Genomic DNA, 26298 nt, shown 5'->3' on the forward strand with positions numbered 1-26298 from the left:
TGTGGACGCCACGCTGCTCCAAGAACTGGATGCAATCACTGGATTGGATGGAGGCCAAATCCCGCATTGTTGGGAGACTAAAATTGGGGGCCCAAAGTGGGAGATTATCTTGGACAGTGGCAGTTTCCAGGCAGTTGGGTTGGTGGGTCTGCAGGAGTCAGTGAGGTACCTCGCAGTTCTGAAGACCACTCTTGCCCACCATCACCTCTCTGGTGAGCAAAGTCAGAAGCAAAAGTCCTGGAGCGACAGTATTTGGCAGACAGCAGGCAGGACACAGGAACAAGCTTGGCTTTCATTTCATTCTTTTACATGTAGCTGTCCAGTTAACGGATAAAGAAGATGTGGTACATATATACAATGGAATATAACTCAGCCATAAAAAGGAATGAAATAATGCCATTTGAAGCGAAATGGGTGGACCTAGAGATTGTCATACAGTAAGTGAAGTGAAGTCAGAAAGAGAAAGACAAATATCATATAATATTGCTTATACGTGGAATCTAGAAAAATGGTACAAATGAACTTATTTGCAAAGCAGAAATAGAGTCACAGATGTAGAAAACAAATTTATGGTTACCCGGGGGAGAAGGAGGAGTGAGATGAATTGGGAGATTGTGATTGACATATATATACTACCTTATATAAAATGGATAACTAATGAGAACCTACTGTATAGCACCAGGAAATCTACTCAGTGTTCTGTGGTGACCTAAATGGGAAGGGAACATAAAAAAGACTGGATATATGTATATGTATAACTGATTCACTTTGCTGTACAGCAGAAACTAACACAACATTGTAAAGCAACTGTAGTCCAATAAAAAGTAAGAAAAAAAGAATTATAGGTAGGAGCACTCTCATGTTTCTTAAGCTGAAAACTCATTCTTCAGCTTTATCCAGTGCCTTACAGTTGGTACTGGCTTTCTCTTAATATAATCGGTACTCTGTTTCACATTTTTAAAATGGTCTTTTTATCAACTATACGCCAATAAAAATTAATTAAAAATAAACAAATAAAATGGTCTTTCTGTATTTGCTGGCTTGATAGGGCATGCTGAAGCGGCAGCAAAATGAGTGGTAAGAATCAGAAACCAAAACCTAACTTCAAGCCCAGTCTTTAAAAATGAAGGTTATAAAGACTCTGCTGTTACATAGAAAAGTGCTTAAGATATAGTGCTCAGTGGAATAAAAAAAGAACCAAAAAGTTAAACATATAGTATAATTCCAACTTAAGAACTGGAATTACTTGAATAATACTCTAAGTGTAGTATACACTTAAATGGAAACACACAAAAATGCCATAGTAATGAACTTATAGATATTATTTGGTACTTTGATTTCTTTTCAAATTTTTTCTAGTTATCATATTACATTATGAAATATTCATATCAAAATATACAATGATAGAGGCATTCAGCTTTTCAGTATTTTCAAACACATAACATACCTGCATTTATTTTTATAAGTATTTTTGTTCTATTATTTTAGTTTTCTTAAAAAGATCATAAGGTACAGGCATGTTTAAGTCACATTGGTTAAAATATTTTATTTATAATATTTTATGTTCATATCATTTGAATAAATTCTACTCAGTGTTTAAAATATCAGTAAACTTATGTTACTGATAGCATAATTATTGTAATAGTAACTAATTATACCTATTGTCTTCTGAAATCTTCTTGAACCTGCAGAATTTTAGCTATAGACAATATATTTTACAAAAAAACTTCTAAATTTCACAGCTATGTTTTGGCAAAAGAGCCAAACTTGTAGATAAGAATTTAGAATAGGTTCTATAAAGAATACACCTTCTATTAGACAAGATTGAAAACAAATCTGTAGCTTTGGGAATGATCTCTTTCCTTCAACTACTATTTGTAGTATTTTAGAATTTCATAATATAAAAATACAGAATATAATTCCCTTTTTTTCAAATAAATTCAATATAAATTTAATAATACAGTTTGAGCAATGTATTGTTAATTAGAGCTATTATGATATTTTAAGGATGTTATCTGAATGTATTTTCACTGTATAATAAGCACAGTGGTTTACTTTGTGGTAGCATTCTTCCAAATACTTAGAGCAAAGAAAAAAAGCAGATTTTTTTTAAAAAGGTTAAATGCCTACCAAGAAACTAGTATTATAATATATTCTTGTGCCACTAAATAAAGGGCCCATCCAAGTGCACCTCCTTCTAGAGATGGCATTCAGCCAAACTGATATTCAAAACCTAGCTTAATGTTCAGAATAAATATTAATGTAGCTATGAAATGATAAATGATAGAAACAGAATATGACCACATGTTGCTCATTGGCATTTGGTAAGCTACAGAATAAACAACTTAAGAGTCACTACTTACAGTTCTTTTCCCCATCTTACATATACACACACAAACACACACACAATACATACCTCACACATAATCAAAGCCAAAAGAATTTCATTATATTAACTTACAAAACTCACCATTTTAAAGTTGAAGTTAAGTTATACATCTTCTTCCTGAGAACTGCTTTTTCTGAAACTGTTTTAGTTGACTTGAGCAGTTTAAAATTTGACTTTTTGAACACGTTTTCAACCCAGAAGATTTTATATAAATCATATCCAGATTGGAAGCATTATATTAAATGCAAATTTTTGGAAAACTGAATTATTGAAGAAATATAATGCTAAGATAAAGACAATGAATATCGTAGCTAGGTGCAAAGTAACTGAAGTTGCCGATACCTTGTCATTTGTATAGATATTGTTTCTTTTCTTTTGGTTCTGTGTACTTCCCATTTACTTTGCATTTATTTTTTGGATTTTTTTGGCTATTAAAAATAATCAGTATCTTAAGCCTTGCATTATAGTCTGAGCTGACTGCCTGGAGATTATACTGGTATACTTTTGCTGTGTTTGTGGCTAGTTGACTATTTTCAAACATAATTCTCAGAAGAAACAAAATATATTTCAAATTGAAAATATGTGCTCAGGGCCACATATAATTAAAATAATATTCTGCTATCTATCGCTGAGTAACAATCCACTCCAAAACTTAATGGTGTAAAACAGCAACTGTTGGTCAGAAATTTAGGTAAGGCACTGTGGAAACAGCTTGTCTCTGTTCCATGATATCTAGGACCCAAGCAGAAAGAGCAGCCCTATTTGGATCATGTTGATCTCATGATAAAGGAAAACAGTAAGGAAGGTGGTATCAACACTCTGGGAAAGGTATGCTGTGGTTCATAAACCTGCTCAGTTTTGCTCACATGTCATTGTATAATACAAGTCACCTGGATAAAGCCACCTTTAATGGAGAGGGGACGAATGCATCCCCAGCAGAAGCACTGCTAGTCATATGGTAATGGGCAAGAATGCACAATTATTTGATCTCATTAACATCTGTATCTTAGACTCTACCTCATATTAACATCTGTATGTTTTAATCTCTCCAGATAATTCTTAAGATCACAGAGCTTTAGAGGCTACTACTGTTCTAGGCTCAACCTCTCAACAAACTAAAAAAAATCACAGATATTTTACAAAGCATTTCTTTGAGCCAACTCCATTTGCTATCTAAATGATACCCATAGATTCATGAGTAAGCCTTTGCCAACGAAAACAATAACATACAAATTATAAATCTTTCAGAATGGAAAATGATGACTGATATTGATTTCCACACTCACCTCTCAGATCAAACTGGCAATTACCAAACAGCTGTCTCAGAACACTACAGGTTTTCAGAGGGAGAATTTCTGTGTGTGTGTGTGTGTGTGTGTGTGTGTGTGTGTGTGTGTGTGTGTGTGGTGTAAGCAAATATTTATCTGTGGCTACTTACTTTAATTGCAGCTGCTTATTCGCAACAAATGGTTGTTCAACTGAAAGGCGGAGGAAGGGCTGTAGGAATGAAGAGTGTCCGACTCTCTGAGAATGTGAGTAAAAATGGAAATGCAAAGTATTCTTCACATTGAATAATGACAATCTAATGAAAGATGCTAATGATGAGGTTGTCCACAGTATTGTTCGGTTATCGTTAACAAATCACATTATCTTCCCCTTTCTCTGTAGCAATCAGTCTCCTGAAGCAAACTACATGGTAAATTCTTTTGACAGAAAGCAATTCCTTTTCTTCATTTCCTCCTTAACACTATAATGAAATCCTAATGAATACTAAAGGTTTCTGTGAGTAGTACAATAATCATCTATTGTATTACTGATTGAAAGGAACTTGCTGCATATTCAGAGAGATATAAAGGATCTGATTTTCAGACAAATAGTTCTGATAGGCAGATTCAGGACAAATCTAAATTGTGTTTAATTATGCTACTGCGCAGTGTTCTTATAACGGTTTTTCACATGTCAAGTTGATATCCTTGAAATCTTTAAGCACTATTCTAACGTGTAGAGTCTATTTCCTGATTGGCTACGTACATTTTAATATTATTTCTACATCTTAGCACTCTGGGAATAATGACATAATGGTAGTCTAGGAAGTCAAAATATTGTCCTAAACAAAATCTTGAGGGATAACGTTTTGGAACACGTGTGCTTATAGGGAGGGGTTGCTCTTCTAGCATTAATCTGATGGCCTTTCTAAGAATGAAAATATTTTTGTTTTCATGCACGCCATTGCCTACAGGTTTAAACTCAGTTTTGTAAAGGAAACGCATACATATTTTGAAAAATGTGCTGTTTCAAGTACGTTTGTTATGGCATTCCCAACCTAATGAATGGCTTGCTGTAGCCAAGAGCTTGAGGCCCCTAACCTGAACACGTGTACATATATTCATCATGTGTGCTCACTGTACCTTTACAGTGTTAACAGAGAAAAACATGAACGCATTCACAAAGTTTGACCTAGAAGAGAAAATGAAAGTGATTTTTAAAATTTAGATTTCAAAATAAACTCAGTTGAAAAATTATTGCTACATGGCACACAGCTAATAGTTAACTGGAAATTTTTGACCTAATTGCATTCTATGTCTTTGCAGTCAGTAGCCTCAAAAGATAATTTTCTTGAATTTTCACCTTTTGGTGCTCTTTTCATTGTTTTATTAGTTCCTTTTTTAATGCATTTGATATGTCTGACTAAATATATCTTATTTTTTTATTTGATTTGATTTTTTTAAACATCTTTGTTGGAGTATAATTGCTTTACAATGGTGTGTTAGTTTCTGCTGTATAACAAAGTGAATCAGCTATACATATACATATATCCCCATATCTCTTCCCTCTTGTGTCTCCCTCCCACCCTCCCTATCCCACCCCTCCAGATGGTCACAAAGCACCGAGCTGATCTCCCTGGGCTATGCAGCTGCTTCCCACTAGCTATCTATTTTACATTTGGTAGTGTATATATGTCCATGCCACTCTCTCACTTCATCCCAGCTTACCCTTCCCCCTCCCCATGTCCTCAAGTCTGTTCTCTACGTCTGCCTCTTTATTCCTGTCCTGCCCCTATGTTCTTCATAACCATTTTTTTTAATTTAGATTCCATATATATGTGTTACCGTACGGTATTTGTTTTTCTCTTTCTGACTCACTTCACTCTGTATGACAGACTCCAGGTCCATCCACCTGACTACAGATAACTCAATTTCGTTTCTTTTTATGGCTTAGCCTGTCATGGAAAACTACCCTTTTTTCCCCAAACAATCACAAAATTTAACAAGGCTTGGTGGAAAAGAAAATGGGACAAGTGACCCAACGAAAGATCTTTCATTTGAGCTACTTGCTATTTTGCTATTTCACACTTGTCAGTTTCTTTAAATTGCAAAATGAATGACACTGTATATGAGATCAGCTATCAATATAGTTTATCAATACCTTTTTAGCTTGATTTTGTGATTAATCTACCATCTTGAAACCACAGGTCTTTCACTTAAAGTTTTAAGTGATGTGTCTTCTGCGATTACTCTGATTTGATTCCACAATTTTCAAATCCTGAGGTCAAGTGATAGAATCAATATAGGAAAAAATATATATAACTTTCTTTCCAAAACTATTTCTTCTAAGTTGTCTTGTCAGATTTGTATACTTGTGTAGGACATAAACATAATATACAGCAACAAATACTGTAAGGTACACTTTGATTGAGGAAATAATGATGCCTTATATAATTATGAAGAATGAATTCAAGGGAATTTGCTTGCAGTCCAGTGGTTAGGACTCCACGCTTTCACTGTGGAGGGCCCGGGTTCAGTCCGTGGTGGGGAAACTGAGATCCTGCAAGCCACGGTGTGGAAAAAAAAAAAAAAAAATGAATGAAGTAAAAATGAGCCACCTAAAATTGGTCTTGGATTTTGGGATTTTGAAGGGATAAATTAAAACTCACTATATAAATACATGAATTATCAGATACTCATAAAAGAAGAGGTTAATCATCTTTCAAGGGGTGTCTGAGAACTACAGAAGCACTGAAGTATAATCAAGGTGATGAGGGTATAATCTCCTATGGTCAGTACTAGAATATGATTGTAATTAAGAGAGGTGGAACCCAATCAACTCTATTATAAGCTATCAAAAGAAGGGAAGTATCTAGAGTAAAATACATGAAAAGATAATTTAAAGAAGTGAAAATACAAATGACTAATGAATAAAGTTTCAAGTTCAGCTAGTAACTTAATTAAAATAATAATGAGATGTCATTTTTACCTATCAAATTGTCAAAGGTTATGAATAGAGTAATACCAAATGTTTGCAAATGTTCAACAAGAAAATTTATCTCATACATTTCTGGTGGCATGTAAAGTTTTGCCTATTCTGGAATGCAGTTAGTAGAAGTGTATGTATAACTTTTAAATATATTTATAATATTTTGATTAAATAGGACACTATGATGAGAGTGTCCTAAAGGTGATAATAATAATAAAATGTATAAATAATCAAAATATCAAAAATAGGAAACCGATGAAATATATTTTCTAATATGATGGATAATTAGTCTTTAATTATGTTTTTGGAGAACTTAAGGACATGTTAAGTAAGAAAAACAATGTATAAAAATGTGCATGTGTATTCAATTATGTTTTTCATTACATACATCTATATGCATGGAAAAATGCTGGTAGGAAATATTAAAATGTTAAGGGTTATATTTATATTCTGAAATTGCAGTTAATGCTTATTATTAACGTATATATAATGGTTAGGCAATAATGATTTACATTTACTTAGTATTCTTTACAAATAATTTTCCAAACTTTATGTAGATCTCTGGGACTTGTTTTTTAAAAAAAATAACAATGGTAATATGATTTAATCATATTGTTGTGTGTAATTATAGTTCATCTCTTTTTACTGCTCATACCAGTTGGTTTTTGCTGTATAACAACCATCCCAAAACGTATTGGCTTCAAAGAGCAATCACATACTAGCTCACTGTTCTTTGGGTCAACAACTTAGGTTGAGCTCCAACAGGCAGTACCTATGCTGGTTGCACAGTGCGCACACACACACACACACACACACACACACACACACACACAAGCAGCTGCAATCAGCTCATAGTTTTATTTGGAGTGTGGTTGTTCTAGTGGCATTCTTTACTTGTTTGATGATAGTGCTGGCAGTTAGTAGGTGATGGCTGTCAGCTCGGGGTGATAGAGTAAACTGGAACACGTGTCTCCAGTAGATTAGCCTGGGCTTAAACACACAGTGGCAGTTGCAAGTTTTCTGTGAAAAGCACTTTTTAAGTTTCTGCTTGCATCACATTTGCTATCATCTTATTGGCCAAAGCGCATGCTCCAGAGTCAGCATGCAAAGGTACTAAACAAGGACATGAGTCTAAGGAGGAATAAACAAAATTAGGGACCATTACTGCTAAAAAGTACCAGACCCTTCAATTTTGTTCCATATATACCACAATTTACTTATCCATTATCCTGTTTACAGATATTTAGATGGTTTCTGAGATTTGTTGTTATGAATACGGTTATTAGGAATGCTTCTGTATATGTGTACTGTTCTTGATGCAAAAAATCCTTAAATATATAACTAAGAGGGGAATTGCTGGGAAAGTATGTGAATAGTCAGTTGTATAGGATAATGCCATCTTTTCCCCAAATTATACTCTCACTGGCAATGGGCAGGACAGAAAATTGAAACACATCATCACCAAAACTCACTGCAGTTGAAAAAAAAATAAGACTATTTTGTCTTCAATATTGAAAAATAACAATTAAATTACAATATAACAAGTATAATTTTAGTTATATAGGGAATAGGCTATGTGAAACTTAGAGAATATGAACGTTAGAGTATATAATTGCTTGCTCAGCTATTCTTTATTCATTCACAAACATCTGTTAAGTACTTAACAGGACACCGTGTTAAGGGATAAAGACATATTTTTTTAAAAAGGAGTGATCCTTGCCTTCAAGGATGTAATGATTAATTTTATGTGTCAATTTGACTGGCCATGGGACACCCAGATTAAATATTATTTCTGGATGTGTCTGTGAGGGTGTTTCCAGATGAGATCAGCAACTGAGTCCGTGATCTCAGTAAAGTAGATTTCCCTCCCCAGTGTGGGGTGGGCGTCATCCAATCGATTGAGGGCCTGAAGAGAACAAAAACCAGAAAAAGGAAGAATTCACCCTTTTTTCGCTTCCTGCCTGCCTAGCTGAGTTGGAACCTCTCATCTTAACATTGCCAGCCCTCAGAATGGGATTTTTTTAGACGCATTCTGACAACTATTTTATTCACGCTGCTTCCACGAGGGGAAATTACACCACCTTTCCTGGGTCTCCAGCTTGCAGACAGCAGATAGTGGGACTTCTTAGCTTCCACAGTCACATGAGCCAAATCCTCATAATAAATCTCCATACTACAAGTTCTGTTTGGAGAAACCTGACTAATGCAAAGGGCTTGTGGATATAAGCATGTAGAAAAACTAAGCATTAACAGCAATAGCTGACACTTACATAGAGCTTTCTATATACTAGATGTATATTATATATACGTATACACAGAAATATATATACACACACAGACATCCCCACACTCAGGTATTGTACCTGAATATCAAAGATCTCATATATATAGTAAGGAGACTCATGAAAAGAGAAATTCTTATAAATTAATATTTAAGATTTGAATGATACATTTTTTAAAGCAACATAAGTCTGATAAGAGATGAGAAAAAAATCCTGGCCTTAGAAGATAGAATTAAGATATAAATGGGAAAAAAAAAAAGAACTGGAGAAATGATGGAGAATAATTACAAGGAAAGTTCAAAGAAAGACTGGTTTAAACATTCCTTGTAAATTATCTCTATTTTGATTAGCTGGTGATTCTTGTTCTGACACATGGATTACAGAGCTGGAAGAAAGGTGAGGGAAAAAAAGAAATACTAGACACTTAAATTATAACCCAGTAAAAAGGTCAAAGAAATGCTAGTTAACACTTTATTTCTTAGGGTAGAGGAAATATAAAAAGAACTAAAAGCTCAAAAACAGAAAGAAGAGCCTTTGCCATGTAAGGGCCAAAGTCAAATGGGTGCCCAGAGGAATAATAAAAATGCCCTTCTTTTAGCAAGCAAAAAAATTCAAAAATAAAGCTTAACAATACAAATAGAAAACAGCCATCAGTGTGGCTAGGTGTTCATTTTGTGGTCCTGCTTGATCAGTTATTGTGTTTCCCAGTCAGTTATAGTGTTAAATATCACCCAACAGATGAGATTTCAGTGGAACAATTCCAGCTAACTTGAAATTAGTCATGATAATGAGGAGAAAGAAGCTTCTGGACAGCTCCCAAGCTTCATTCATCTGTAAGTTCTGAATTTTTGAATCAAAACTTTGTAAGGACTAAAAGCGTTTTTAAAAAGGTTAAATATAGTTTTCACCATTTTTAAAATTACCTATTGCTTTTATAATATAGATACAGAGGAATAAAAAAAGCTAAATCACAGGAGTTGGGAAGAGAAAAGAAAGGGAAACATCTGAATATCTGTGCAATAGCCAAATATCTGACTTTTTCGATTTAATGCTTGTACCAGTCAATGTAAGCCAACTTTACCAATATAACAAACTCTGCCACAGTCTCAGTGGCTTAAAACTATAAAAGTTTATCCTCATGTTACCTGCCTGCAAGGGCTTGCTGAGGTTTCTGCTCTGTGTAATCCTCATGATGAAACACCTACTAGAACATTGCCAGTAATCAAGGCAGAGAGAAATAGAAGGTCGAAAATCACGCAGGTAACATACAACAATTATGCCTACATTTTATTGGCCAAAGTAGACATATGGCACACCTAACTTCACAAGAACAGAGGCATGCAATCCAACCATGTACATAAGAAAAAAAATAGAAATATTTGCTGGATAGAAATAGCAAACACCACAAGGCTCATAAAAGCCCATTTCAGTAATGATATTAAGCCCCAGGGAGGTCAAACAACCACTCAATGACACTTGTTAGTGGAATAGCCAGTTTTGAAATCCAGACATTTCTGACTTCAGGATGTGAATTGGGAAATGGGTAGGATGAATGCTTGATTAATTCAATGTTACAAAGTCCTTGGTACTGGAAGTTGCCTTACCTGTGGAACAGCAGCATCACCTAAGAATTTAATAGAAATGTACGATCTCAGCACCACCCAAGATACTGAACCAGAATTTGCCTTGTAATAAGGTCTCTTGGCAATTCATCTGTACTTAAAGTTTGAGAAGCCCTGTCTTAAACTTCTTCGGCTTTGAGCACACATGAACTCTCATCGGAAGTAACCCATGGCTGTCCCCTGCTCCAAGCCTACACCTATCCATTTAGAAAGCCTTCCCCCAAATTTCCCATCACCACCACTACCCAGTCATTTCTGGGACCCTATGTAGGACTGTGATAAGGATACCCATCTTCCCTAGACTTTAATACACCTCTGTTTACTCTCCCCGCTGTCTTTCTCCAGGCACAGTGACCTCTCTTTCCTGTGTCTGCTAGCCTGCAGAATAACAAATATGTCCTATTATCTGTGCCACAGCTGAGGAAATGGGTGAAGAATGGACCTCTCTGGAAATGGCATTACAACTGACTATCTGGGCCTCTAAGCAGCACTGCTTATGCCCAGAATCAAACACATTCATATATGTACACAGCTTCTACAGCTGTTCCTTTGAGCAGCACTTTTTAAATGGCTCAAGATCAGCCTATTGACCAAATGTAGGCAATGGTGAAGGGATGAGAGAGAACTTTTTCTCATCTCTATTGTGCTCATAGTTCTCTTTTATCTTCCTAAGAATATCAACCCCCAAAGAACTGTGCACCATACACCCAATTCAACAAAAGAAAATGAAACTCTCTCATGCATACTAGTAATTCATGTAAATAACACTTGGGGTAAGGGGTACTTCAGATCAGCAGAAATTATCTCTTACAATTAACATATTATATCTAGGATACTAAATAGAAAATAATCATTTTGAATAAACCTAAAGGCCCTCTTATTTTGACAAGTGGTATTGCTTCATACTACTTCTATTCAAATAATTATCATAGAGAATATTATCCTCGAGTGTCTTGGAATCTTTCTGCTATTAAAAACAAGACAACAGACCCCAAATGGAGTTGCTTATGCTAAACCTCACACCACCACCAAGACTTCACTTAATTACAGTTTCTGCTTTTCCAGAAATGGAATCTTAAACCAGTCAATCAGGAATTGTCTGATCAGCACTAGTGAAGTAGTCTGCCTGTCAGACCCCTGTCATCTCCTAAAAGAAAGTAACTTTGTCATAATCAGTGCACTTCTTTGCCTAGTATAACTTCCTTGTTCTTGCTCCCTTCTGTATATAAAAGCTTTTCATTTTATACAGGTCCTCAGAGCTCCTTTCTATCTTCTAGTTTCAATACTATCTGATTGGAATTCATTTTTGCCCAAATAAACTCTTAAATTTTTAATATGACTCATAAAGTTTATCTCTTAACATTGTTATACATAATAATAAATTGAAACTTTAAAGAAAACCTATAACTAATAAAGAAATAATGAAACAGAATGAAAAAGGAAAGCCTAATAATAAGTATACATCAGTAGGACAGGGTGTGCTACATGAAATATAAGCAGACATGGGTTTTCCTGCATAGGACTACCCTTATTCATTATAATTAGCAATAGTTATGCCTTGGATAAACCTCATTGGCTACAATACTGCCACTGTGCAAAGCTTCCCCTTATTCATTTTAGAACCAAATCCCTCCTGCTCCAAATTGTCATTGGGATGCCCATCTAAATATAACGTTTCCCAAACCATATGACCAAGTGTTAGCCAATGGGATGTGAGCAACTTTCAGGTCACATTCTTAAAAGGAAGCTACTTGCCTTTCACTTGTTCTTTTCACCTAGGAAGTATCAACAACTGGAACAGTCACCTTGGATCCACGGATGGAATCTATGTTGATGATCAAAAAGCACCTCTTCCAAATCCCACTATGTTACAATCTTAGAATTTTATGCAGCAGAGACATAAATCTTCTGTCATGTTTAAGTCACTGCTAATTGGTCTTTGGATCAATACTTAACTAATATAGGACTTAATATAAACAATTGTGGGGGTTTTTTTCCAACAAAATCTAACCTCTGATAGAATACCTATATAACTGAGGATCTTGCTTTGCCTGATAAGTGAGAACTAAAAATAACAGAATTATTACAAAAAAACAGAAGGAAAAGACAGCTGTATTTAACTTTAGAAAAGTAAATATTCTTTACTTTTTGAAAAATGAATTTGGAAGAGTTTTAAATTTTCATAGGTATAATATCAGATTTATTTGCAAAATATTTTGGATGAAGTAAGCAAGGATCTTCTAAGTCTACACATTTTATTTATGTTTTTATTCAACTAAATGCACTATATGAATTGTCCTGTTTCTGTGAATGAGCTCATCATTTTCTCTGGCTCCAAACCATCTTGCCAGCCTTCCTTCTTCCCTCTTCTGCCATCCTATTAGTCTCTTCTTCCTTTGTTGTAGAGCCTCCCATACGAATTCTTTCTCTTTTATGTCACTGCTGTATGAAAATCATTACCCACTTCTTCCAGGGTTCTTAAAACTCTCTAAGTGGCCATTACTCCAGCTGCCTCTAACCCCTTGTCTTTTTATTCTACCAGTTCAAAACTTATGGAGAAAAAAATTTTTTTATATCTTCATTGTGCAAATCATTCACTTCATCAAATACTTGCAAAAGTTAACATATAAATTTCAGTCTTCTTAGACATTTTGTTATTTAAGCTCCATCCATCGTTATTTCCTGAATACAGAACACGTAGTCACACCTCCATTTGCTCAGTCCATACTCTGCCTGAAAAGTATTTTTGATTCAAAACCTCCCAAGGCCAATTCTTCCTTCAAAGCCTACATCATGGCCTGCCCTTTTCATAAGATCTTCAACTGTCCTAAGGGCTCAGCCTCTCTTCTGAATTCATAGTGTTCTTATATGTTCCAAGCATCTAGACCCTCCACTATATCTCATCCTTCAAGAGACAGTAGAAGGGGCTTCCCTGGTGGCTCAGTGGTTGAGAATCTGCCTGCTAATGCAGGGGACACGGGTTCGAGCCCTGGTCTGGGAAGATCCCACATGCCACGGAGCAGCTGGGCCCGTGAGCCACAACTACTGAGCCTGCGCGTCTGGAGCCTGTGCCCCGCAACGGGAGGGGCCGCAATAGTGAAAGGCCCACGCACCGCGATGAAGAGCGGTCCCCGCACCGCGATGAAGAGTGGCCCCCACTTGCCGCAACTAGAGAAAGCCCTCGCACGAACCGAAGACCCAGCACAGCCAAAAATAAATAAATAAAAAAAAATAAAAGTAGCTATTAAAAAAAAAAAAAAAGAGACAGTAGAAGACATCAATCAGTTGAAATATATATCTAACCTACTGTGCAGGTGGCACTATGCTTGGTGGTAGGAATTCAAAGAAAAGATATGATAGCTGCTGCCTTTGAGAGGCTTACAGACAATTTGGAAAGATATTTAAAAAGCAAATCACAATACAAGATTATACAGAGTTCTTAGGATTCAGAAGTTGGACACATTTAAGGTTGCGGCTCTTACTCCAGCCCCTGGGATTTTATCACCTTATTTGTCATTCTTCTCCCCAAAATTAATTTGTTTTAAAACTACCCTAAGAACTTATATTTAAACCTCTTTGAATTAATAAACCTTAAAAGACTAATAACATCTATAAACTTTATGTTGAATAAACATATCTCTCCCACTTTTCATTCAAATGGTACCTGTTTGGGAAAAGAAGATTTTTTTCATGTGTCTGAATGAAAAGCGTGATGATTCCATGCTTTCCTTTTTATCCTGAGGTAGTAAAAAAATCCCATAATCACTTTAAATAACTAAATGTCTTTTGTATTAATAAAAATACCCAATTCCAAATAGGAATCAACATTCTAAACCTGAATCAAATTGAGTCTTCTCCCTCACATACCACCTCGGGAATCACTGAAAGCAGAATGTAGGCAGAAGGAGTGGGGTATAATTTTTCTTTTCTCCTTCTACACTTCGTTCTCCAATTCCCCCTCTTTGATTTTGGCAACCACAGTTTCTGAACCTGCCCATGTCAAAATAGAGCATAGATGAGAGGGACAGGAAATATCTAACTCACTCTTGTGAGGAGGTCTCCCACTCTTTCGGTCAGGTGGATTTAATGCTAACTTTCTCACTCCTTGCTACTTTTGCAGATTCTTTGGAAATCTTGTTCATTATCCTCTTACCTGAAGTTTTCTTGACCCACACACAAATTCACTGTATGTTGGTGTTAGCTCACTCCCTTTTCAGTTTTTATAAATTGGAGATCTACCTATAGCTTCTCCTTTGCTGAGTCCAGTTCACCCATCTAGGAGCAAGCCTGCATAGGACACACACTAGTCTTCCTTGCCCATCTCCTACATCTGGGAAATGAGGGGGAAACATTCATTCTTTGATCAGACGAATGAAGAATGCAGGCTAATCCCAGCCTAAGCAGACCACTGGCACATCTCTCACCTGCTAGATTTCTCAGGCATGTGTGAGACACTGATCATTATGTTGCCTTAATTCAGGATATCAAGCTCTCCTAGTTCGGGATGTCAGATTTAGCAAATTAAAGTACAGGCATCCAGTTAAATTTGAATTGCAGATAATCAACAGATATTTTTAGTAGAAGTATGTTCCCTACAATATTCTGGACATATGTTTTACTAAAAGATCATTTGTTGTTTATCTGCAATAGCAATTCAACTTTAACTTGCGTGTTTAGTATTTTATCTAGAAATTCTACTCCTAGTAGTTCTGTTGATGTCACTCTCTTGACCTGAAGTGAGGAGGGGACTCCCCCAACCATTGACTTTGGGGATGAATCTCTCAGTTCAACTTTATACAAAGAAATACTTTTCCTAAGTCCCCTATCAATCTTCATTCTTTGAAATATTTTAAATAGTCAACCTTAGGGATGATAACCTTTCTTAATATTTCCTTTGGAAATTTGCATCTTGATTTGGTGGGGATGCAAGGTTAAAAGGACTCTCATGTATTGCTGGTAAAAATGTTAATTGTTACTACCATGTTGGTTTGCAACCTGACAAAATCCATTAAAATAAAAATTACATACACACTTTGGAGACTCCTTTCCTGAGAATCATTATATACACATAAAATGACACTAGTATAAAATGTTTCATAACAAGGATATCCTAGCAGTATTGGTTCATAGAAGCAAAAAAGGAAACAAAAATCAGTAAAAATTTAAATCACCATCAATAGAGGAATAACTGAATAATTTATGGTACAAAGCTTACTCTGAAATATTGAAAAGAATAAATTAGAACTATTCCAATTGATTTGGAGAGATTTCCATAAGGTATAGTTGAGGAAAACTTTTAATTTCATCAAAAAGTACATGTTTCTAAAAATAAATGAATTATCACGATAGAAACCTCTATTTATAATTTTTCCTATAGCTACAGAAAAAAGGAGAAAATATGGAAGACTACATGTAATTGTGTTTATGACAGATCATGGGGAGTACATATATTAGGTTTGCAGAGTCTGGTGGGAGGGAAGATTTTTTTTTTTTTTTGCTAAAAATAAACTTCACTTTTCCAGTGTAAAAATTCTACTTTCAAAAGCTCTTTTGCAAAGTATCGATCCTTTCCATTAAACCAGACCTAGATCTGGCCTTTATTATTGACTTTAGCATACAACCGTTTACCCTAAGGCTTCAGGCTAACTTTGTGTAAGTAAATTGGTCAATCATTAACATAGTTTAATTCCACAGACAAAGCTTTAGTCATTTATAGGCACATATGGTAACCAAAAATAATAATAATAATAATAACTTTATTGTAAATCTTAAAAGGCAGACAAGCTGATTTTTAGGGAAACAATAGTAAATAGATAAAATTTAAATTATCTAACAGGAACTCCCTCAGTTTGCTCCTACAAAACAGGAAATTTACAAACCTACTTATGCAGGCATATGACGTTTTCTTCCCTCCTGTTACATTAGAAGCGAGGCCATCTCTCTTTAAGCACAGCTCTTTCATCTGTGCTTTGAGATCTACTTACTTTTGTATTCCGAGGATGCTTATATTATTAATGATTGCTTCTAATCCCTATTTATGGAACCAGTCCCTCTCAACTAGATCCCTCTAACATACAATTACACAAAATCATCCTTCAACCACGTATTTGCCTCCAGCTTATCACCATACTCTTCTTTACCTTTAATCTAACTTCTAGAAAGAACTGTTCATAGTTTCATCTCCTTTTCTTTGGCTCATCACTCCTCAGTCTATTCCAAACTGGCTTTCTTTGTCTTTTCTACAGTGAAAGTTCACTGACCTCACCACTGACCTTCATGTCATGGAATTCAATGGATATTTTTCTGTCCTCTTCTTATTTGCTGTTACCGTAGCATTTGACAATGTAGACAACTACATTATTTCTATTGTCTCTGATATTTTCCTTCTCTTTTCTTGGTTTCTGTGACATCACCGTCTCTTGGTTTCCCAACTATATTTCTGTTCTCTTTTTAATCTCATTTATGTTCATTCTTCTAGTCCTGCCTATTTAATGTTGCAATTTCTCAAGACTCAGATATCTTTCCTTCTCTCTAACTCTCTCTCTAAAACTTCAGATCTATGGCTCTAATTACCATCCATGTGTTGATGACTCCAATCTTTTCATCTTTGTAGTTCCAGATAGACCTCTCCTCTGGGTCATATATCCAACTACCTTCTCAACATCTTTACTTGGATATCAAAAGCATTTCAAGCTCCTTCTATCTGTGATTGAGCACATTACCCTCCTTCAAAACCTTGATTCTCTCCCACTGTTAGAGTACAGCACCGTCATACTCTAGAGGCATAAGCCAGAAACTTAGCAGTCATTCTTATTATTTCCCTTCTCTTATCTTCCCGTACTTAATTGATCATTAAATCCTTTAAGTCAATCATCCAAATATGTTTCAAACCTCTACTCTTATCATTATCTCCTCTGTAATCAGTACTTATCCAAGCTATTAGCTATTCTCATTTCTTTCTTGGACAATATTTATAATAAATTAGAATATATAATAATAATTATTATTATTATTATTTAACCTACAAACTGCTTTTCTTTTATCTGTATTAGGTCTCCTCCCACCATTCTCTAAACAGTGACTTTTCCAATAACAAATTTGATCAGGTCACTTTCTTCTTAAAACTCGTCAATGACTTTGGACTGCCCTTAGGACCAAGACCAAGTTTCTTCATATTGCCTACAAGCCCTGTATGATCTGGTTCTTGTCATCATCTTTAGTCTTACCCTTTTGATCTTCCTTTCCCAGGGAAATACTTTTAAATCTCACAATCTAAGTGAAGTTGGTTTATTTTATCTCCTATGGAATTATATTTCCTTACTTCTGAGTACTTATCTCAGTTTTTAATTAAATATCTATTAACAATTTGACCTTTTATTAGTAGCCTCCATTAGAATAGAATGGAGAAAATTTTAATTTTCTCATCATTGCATTTTCAAAGCCCTGAACGTGGCACATAAGCAGTACAAAAGATTTTTATTAAATAAATTAATAAAAATGCACACAGAATAATGTAGTGTTTGAGAGAATAAGCTCTTGAATCAGATACACTGAATTTCAAATTCTAATTCTTCCTTTGCTAGTTGTATAATCCTGGGGAATTTTTTTCTCTCTTAGTTTCCTCATCCCTTCTAAGGATGGTTATAAAAATATCAATAGCTAATATTAAATAAGGACAGTAATGGCACTTAACACTGGGCTAAGTGCTTTCATATGCATTATCTCACTTAAAATTAATGCCACGAGGTAGGTGTTAATATTATTCTTATTTTAGAGGTGAAGAAACAGAAAATTAAGAGAATTAAGTAACTTTCCCAAAGTCATATAGGTATTAAATGGAAGAGATATAAGTAAAACTCAAGTCTATTTGCTACCAAAGTATATGCTTAAAGCCTTATTGCTTTAGTCATCCTTCTCCTCATACTAACCTAATGTGTGGCTCCACTGAGATTATATATACACTGCTTACCACAGTGTCTGGGACATAGTAAATCCTCCAGCAATAGTGCTTATTGTTTTTCTCACCGTTATTATTATTATTAGCACAGATTATAAGACCTAGGAAGTGAAACTGATAGATTTTCATTTCCCTACAGGATAAATTTATGCAATCTTAACAAGTTCCTGTCAATTCCATCTGCTGCAGAGCTAGTGGCTTACATTTAAGAAGGCAAAGCCTTCTTCCTCATCTTCAGGGTCCCTCCAAGAGCCTTCACATCCAACAGGCCTGCCTAATACCTCCAAAGAGAGAAACTCAACCACCTCTGAACTCAGTGCAATTTGAACCTCCACCAAATGATAGGGTAATTAATCATAAGCCATCCAGAATAATTTCTTTTTTTGCTGAACTCCAGGCTTTTACTACTTTGTATTCCCTGAGCACCCAACTGAATGCTTTGCACACTATTAGTGAAGGAACAAATATTTGTTAACTGATTGATTGAAAAGAGACAGAAAAGATCATAACTAAAACAAATTCTTTATGCCCTCTTCAGAGACCAGCATGTCAGTGTTCAGATGTCAGTAAATCATGAGAAGGATGTTGTAAGTTCAGAGAAAGTTCACTCAGAGCAATAGTTTCTTCAAAGTCTCCTGGCCAGATAGACTAAATTCTCACTATACTAATTTCCACAGAGACGCTACCATAGCTTACAGCAACATTTCTGTATCTTTTAATTTATAAAATTTAATAGCATGGTTCTTCATAGAGATTTAAAAGACTGATTTTCCAAGGGCTATTGATATTATTTATATCTGTTCCAATTGTAATTATAGCCTGCACCCTAACATAATCAAAACGGTGAATATAAAACAATGAGTTAGGAAAATAAAAATATCATAGAAATAATATATCCTCCTCTTAGATTCTAAATAAAGATTCTGGAATACTTGCCACATTAATAGATAAGCATTAGGTTTTTCTAATTGGCATTAGTAAATGTATAAACACACAGCACAGCCATATTATTATGTCAGCAAGATTATTCATTGTAGCTTTTGACCTATATATATTTCAATCTTTTAGTTTCTATTTGTCCCCATTGATCCTCCTCACTGTAAAAATTGATATCTTAACAGTGATCACTGTCAGGTTGATATGTACATGTTAATCGTATAAACCGACAAGATTATTTGCCAACTGTTGAGATTGATTTAAAATCTTATAATCAATTCCAGGTTCCAAGATTTCCTTACAGTAGTAGTTTAGGGATAGAAAGTTGTTGGAAAGAGGAAGGTGGGGGAGGATAGAATAGGCCTGGAGATTGTTTTGAAGATGCACTTACATGACAGGTATACCGATTTGCTTAGATGAAATGATTTCTTGGATTGCCTTTTGAGTGAACTGATGGAGAACATAGTTGGGGAGACTGTGCTCCCCTCCTCAGTCCCTAGTACTTGCACCTCATTTTTATGAGGACAAAGAAGGAACACGCTGGCTAAATAATTGACAAGGGGTATTCATGTGTTTTTATCTTGCTCAACTCAGCTAAACAAATAAAAAATAGCAATATTAACTTTCTGTTTAGGTAGCATCTAATTTACCAAAGTTTTCCTCTGAATTTTTTTGTCCTTAAAGAGCAGCCAAAAATATGTTTATTTTGAACTATGAATATGTGTAAAAATCTGGAGTCCTGAATTTTAGATAAAGAGCTTTCTTGCTGACTTTTTCCTAATATATCAATACATTCTCTAGTCATTTAGCAAATAATTACTTGACTAAGCACAATGGGAGGGAGATAAATACCTCCTTTCTGTAAGGTTGTCTTTTAGAACATTAGCCAAAATAAGTTTAGAAGCTTACATTTTAGTCTTATTTTTTTCGGTTCTCATGAAAACAAGGTTTCTCCAGAAATATTTTCAAACACGTTGTTTAATCAAGAGAACTGTGAGATGAGGAAATCTGTAGAAACTAACAGAAACTAATAATAATGACTAATAGTTAAAACTTACATGGCTTTTCAAAGGTACAGAAATGTTATATAATAGATAACACGCACCAGAGCCATCAGAGTTAGATCATGATGAAGCCACAAGATGTCCTGAATACATTTGATCACAGAAAACATAGTCACTTTGATTTGTAAACCATGTTGATGAATATCTTGTTCATCTTCATCATTTTTCAAATGAGAGACTAAATCCCAGAAAGGTCAAGTTGCTTCTCCAAAATAAACTGGCCAGATACTAAATTATTCATCACTAAAATCAAAATTTCTTGATTACACTTCTCATTGCCTAATTCCACAATTGTTTTCCCAACAAAAACAGAAAACTTGTTATTCTTCAGTAACATGGTAAAGAAACATTAAATATTCAGGTTTAAAAAGAACCCCATATCTTGCCTATATTAAATAAGTTTCATTTAATGACTCATAGAGAAATTGAATCTATCACAAAGCATTAGACAACCTACCAGCAATTTCTGAAGTGTGTGTACATTTTCTTAACTTCTATTTAACTTTTCAAATACAATCTGTAGAAAACCATGGGAAATTAACTCTATCTCAGGCAGTAATGTAAAAATGGAATAGAGTCTTATAAAGCATGCTCTCTAAATTATATTATAATAGAACATAAGTCTGTAAAACTTAGTAAAGCCTAAGTATTTTATTCTGGATTATAATAGGAATTTGCCTAGAGGTATTCAATAGCATTTAGAGAACAAGCAGGGATAATTTTCAACTTCTGTTAATATGATAGATCACAAACTCCCCTTCCTCTCCCCAAATCCTTACTGATATAAGATATCTAAAAATTGTGGTTATAACTAATATTTTTTTTAAATACACAAATACGTTTGTGAAAATGTAAGGGAAATTTCCAGAAACCAAATAGCAAAGAAGAAGCAGAAAACCAGAGTGACATGAATTTTTAAAGCAAATTACAGGAAGCCGTTTTGGTAAGAAGAAAGGACCTTGTATTTAAATTGAGGGAAAGGGGAAATAGACAATAAACAAAGAAGGAAAGAATGAAGTAACAAGAGAAGAAAGAAGGAAAGAAAGAAGGAAGGAGGGAAAACATGAGACTATGATAAAGTAGCGTACAGAAAATTCAAAGAATGATATGCCAAAGAATGACTGGATGGCTACTTTAGATTGGATAGTCAAAGTCTCAGCATGTTGACATTTGCTGAGAAATTAATAACATTTTGAGATAGCTAAGAAAAAAAAGAAAAGAAAAAAAACAGGAAAAAGAGAATTTTAGGCAGAGGAAATAATGATATCATTATCCGTAATTCAGTTGTTAAAGAGATCATAGAAGCTTAACCAAAGAAAAATGTTCAAAATAAAATTTTCAGATTAAAATCATGTTTCAAAAATCAAAATGTGTGTAATATGATGCATTTCTGTAGAGAGAGACATACAGAAATTTAAAAAAATACTTAAGAGAATAGACAAACACTGCTTTAACTGGGACTACATCAAACTAAAAAGCATCTACATGGTAAAAAAAAATTTAACAAAATGAAAAAACCTACTGGATGCGAGAAAATATTTGCAAACCGTATGTCATATAAGGGGTTAATATCCAAACTGTATAAAATACTTATACAACTCAATGACCAAAAAAATCTAATTTAAAAACGGGCAGAGGAACTGAATAGACATTTTTCCAAAGAAGGCATCCAAATGGCTAAGAGGTACATGAAAAGGCCTCAACATCACTTCTCATCAGGGAAATGCAAGTCAAAAGTACAATGAGATATCACCTCACACTTGTTAGAATGGCTAATATCAAGACAACTAGAGATAACACATGTTGGTGAGGATGTGGAGAAAAAGGAACACTTGTGCATTGTTGGTGGGAATGTAAATTGTTTCAGTCACTATGAAAAATAGTATGGAGTTTCTTCAAAAAATTAAAAATAGAACTGTATATAATTCAGTAATTCCACTTCTGGTTATATATCCAAAAGAAATGAAAAGAGATATCAAAAAGATATTTGCACTTCCATGCTTGTTCACATAGCCAAGATATGGAAACAACCTAAGTTTCCATCAATGGATGAATAGATAAAATAAAGATGTGAAATAGATATATATAAAAAATTCCATTGATATATATATATTCCATATATATATACATATGGAATGGAATATGGAATATTATTCAGTCATGAGAAGGAATATTATTATATTATTCAGTCATGAGAAGGAAGGAAATTCTGCCATTTGCAACAACATGGATGGACCTTGAGGGCATTAGGCTAAGCGAGAAAAGTTGGAGAAAGACAAATACCATATGATATCACTTACATGTGGCCTATAGAAAAGCCAAACTCATAGAAACAGAAAGTAGAATGATGGTTACCAGGCTCTCAGGGAGGGGGGGAATTGGGAAGATGTATTTTAGGGTACAAATTTGCAACTAATAAATAAGTTTAGGAGATCTAATGGACAGCATAACATTACAGTCAACAATACTGTATCATAAACTTCACATTTGCTAAGAGACTAGCTCTTAATTGTTCTCACTACAAAAGAGAAATGATAATTATGTGACATAATAGAGGTGTTCACTAATGCTAACATAGTAATCATACTGCACTATATAAATGTATCAAATCAACACATTGTATATCTTAAACTTACACAGTTCTATATGTCAGTTATACCTCAATAAAAAAGTTGGTTATATCTGGGATGGAATTATGTGTAATGTTTATATCACTTTTGTTTATTTGTATTTGTTAAATTTTTACAATGAACCTGTATTATTTTAAAATAAGAAAAAAGTTAATATTGAACAATTAACATCGCTTCATCTGATATTATTATTGAAAGACCACTGTGATCAGTACACTCTGTTACATTCATCCCTTCACCCAATCAAAACATCATGGCCTTCATTTCAAAATGACAAAACTGTTCTTTGACAACACTTTTGATCTGAGGTAAAAAGACTAAATTAAACCACAGAGATGAGGGAAATGTGTATGCTCTAATCTCAGTTATCTGTTATCTGTTATTAGTTATCTACTGTCTGTTCCTGACTCCCATACTAAGCTCTCCAGAAACTTACCTCACTGCAAACTTAGCACCAGTGACTCAGAACAAGATGAGATGGAAGTTTCACTACCAGCTGTTTTAAAGCCATGTCTCCAAGGTTCACAAATGACGGTCATTAAGGATTTGCCTCAGATGTCCTAATAGATACCTTTTATTTTCAGAATCAAAGCAAATCTACAATTACTGGAGGAGCATGGGCTCAGGCTGATTGATACTAGAGCACTAGGTAAAGAAATCCAGTCTTTCTCTATTCCTCTCAGGGAGAATGCAGCTTGTGTGTGATCTTTCTTTCTCGCTGGTCTAAGATACACATTGACCCAGTCTGTTACCTAATCCTGCCTCTCTCACACTCCCATAATGTACTCAAGAGTTATGTTTACAGAGTACTGACAAAATTGCAGAGTGACATCTACAGCAACATAAAGAACATTATTTTCCTAGATAAAGGAGATTATTTGCTACTGGCGAGATGAATCACTCGGGACCATAGTTCATTGCTGCTTTCATGGGCTTTACCCAAGCTTAGAAAATAAACAAGTCTGGGAAAGAGTACATCTAACAACTGGCAGAATCTCTACAAAAACCTTACTGTTCTTTTCATCATTAACAAAAGTTTTGTTTTGTTTTTTCCTCTTGAGTCTTTCCTACAAGATTCTGTACTGAGTCCTGTTTTCATGAATATTACAACATTCCTATTGCCTTAATAGAGTTTCCAACCAATATTCTTACTTTCCTGGGGGTGGCAAAACCACGTTAGAGCCTCACGAATGCCATTTCCTCATCCTGGCTACACAGATTTTATTTCCCAGCCACTTTTGCTGTTAGGTTAGGGTCAAGAAGCCAATGAATCATGAGGGTACATCAGGTACATCTTCAACTTCCAAGGGCATCCAGCTTCCTCTCTCTTCTCAGGAAATGAAGACTGAACAGGCCCAGCCTCACAATGGCAGGAGTCTCTTCTTGGAAAAAAATATGCCCAGGACAGATTCCTGATATACTTCAGACTTAAAGAAACTGAGAAATAAACTCTTATGATTAATGTGTAGACTACTAAGTTTTGGAGGTAGTTTAGATACAGCAGCCTTCATTAATTGTCCTAATGCACAGAGTCTGAGTTTTCTCATATATAATAGAGGCAAAATTATATACACTGCAAGGCTGTTGTGAGAAATCAGTGAACAGATACATTAAAAATATGTAGACTGGTATATTATCTTCATGAGTGTTGTCAAATGGTCTGTTCTTTGGGGGTTATTATACTGTTTAGCTTGGTAAAATTATAGAGATTGGCCCCATCTTTCCAATTCACATCCCCCTTAGATCTCCTCTGGCATTCACAATTGTCACACCAACCAAGGCATCCAGCCCTTCCCTTGGTCTTTTTGCTGAAGACAGCTCACTTTTAGATAGCGGGTCCATTAGAAACTACTACTTACAAGGTGTTAAAATTAGTTTAAAGAGGTAACCTTACCCACGGGGCCTTTGCATCTTATTAATGAATGGTGCTTAGTGATTAAGTGGTCTTTAAGACAAAAAAGATTGAAGTTCTAATTGTGTAATTAGAAAGAAGCTAGAAACCCTTAAGTACAAAAGTAATTATAACAATTATATGTTAGATACTAAATGTGCACCAGACTCTGAACTGAACACTTTATATTTATTTTGACATTTCATCATCATAGTATGACTATGAGATAGGTACTATTAAAGCCAATTTTCTAACTGAAGAAACTGAGGATGAGTGTGGTTAAGTGGAATACCCAAGGTCACACAGTAAGTGGGAAAAAGTAGAAAGAGAACCGTGCTCAGACTGACTCGCCGGAGCCTATGCCCTTACTTCTCTTACTATACTACCTTCTGAGATCTGGGGTAGGTTACACAGTGAGCGTTTGATAAAGGTCAATTTTCTTATCCTTTTTTAATGTTGTCCCTCAAATCATATCAGGTACAAGACCCTCAGCTCTGCTCTGTGATGAGGACTGTACTGATGCCTGACAAGTTGTATTTAGACCAATTGTTGCTGCCAGGTCCTAGAAGTTACGGAGCCTCATCCATTCCTGTATAAGACACATGAGCATTGTTTTTCATCAGAGGTGCTTAAAAACATACCTGTGAAGTTTTAAAAAATAACTGCTTAGACACCATTGTTGGAAAAATATAATTATAAAGAAAATCCTCTTCTAACTCAGAAAGGCTCTCCACAAACATGGTAAAGAATAGAGAAAGAAAACGAGTTTGTGATTGAATAAGCTTTAAACCAGAATATAACAGGCATTTCATACAATCCTCTAAGAGACTGCAAAGACAGAAAGAAATGTCATTCATTCATAGAGCTGAGCAGATACAACTCATTACCTACATGTTCTTCAGATAAATAACTCCTCTTCAAGTAAGAGGACTTGGTAGCACCATTTGTCACACATAGTTCATCCTAAATTTTACCTGGTAATTGGGGTGACTGTGTTAGTTAACTGGCTTTATACCAAAAAAAAAAAAAAAAAAAATTTCTCCTATCTTTATAACAGGAGGTAATTTTGCACTTTGGAACAAGGAGCCCATGGAAGCCCATGTTTTACCCTCCCACAGAGACCGGAAGAGAGTGACACTATCTCCCTGGATGTTTACATTTCAAAGAGATGGTTCCAGGTCCTGGAGAAAGACATTCCAGGGCTGTAAAATGGGCAAAAGTCTTATTTAGCTATTAAAAAATGTACATATATTTCTAAGAAGGGGAGCAAGAA

The 26298-nt window shown here is 34.9% G+C and overlaps 1 long non-coding RNA gene across 1 annotated transcript; it reads left to right on the plus strand.

Annotated features, from left to right (window-relative positions):
- Positions 1 to 338: 338 nt before the first annotated feature.
- LOC309641269 lies at positions 339 to 26298 on the plus strand. Its single transcript, XR_014252588.1, has 2 exons — positions 339 to 13482; positions 13833 to 26298. It is a non-coding gene; the product is annotated as an uncharacterized lncRNA (long non-coding RNA).

This window comes from Balaenoptera physalus (assembly GCF_965194825.1).
Source record: "Balaenoptera physalus genome assembly, chromosome: 13".
Lineage (NCBI taxonomy): Eukaryota > Metazoa > Chordata > Mammalia > Artiodactyla > Balaenopteridae > Balaenoptera > Balaenoptera physalus.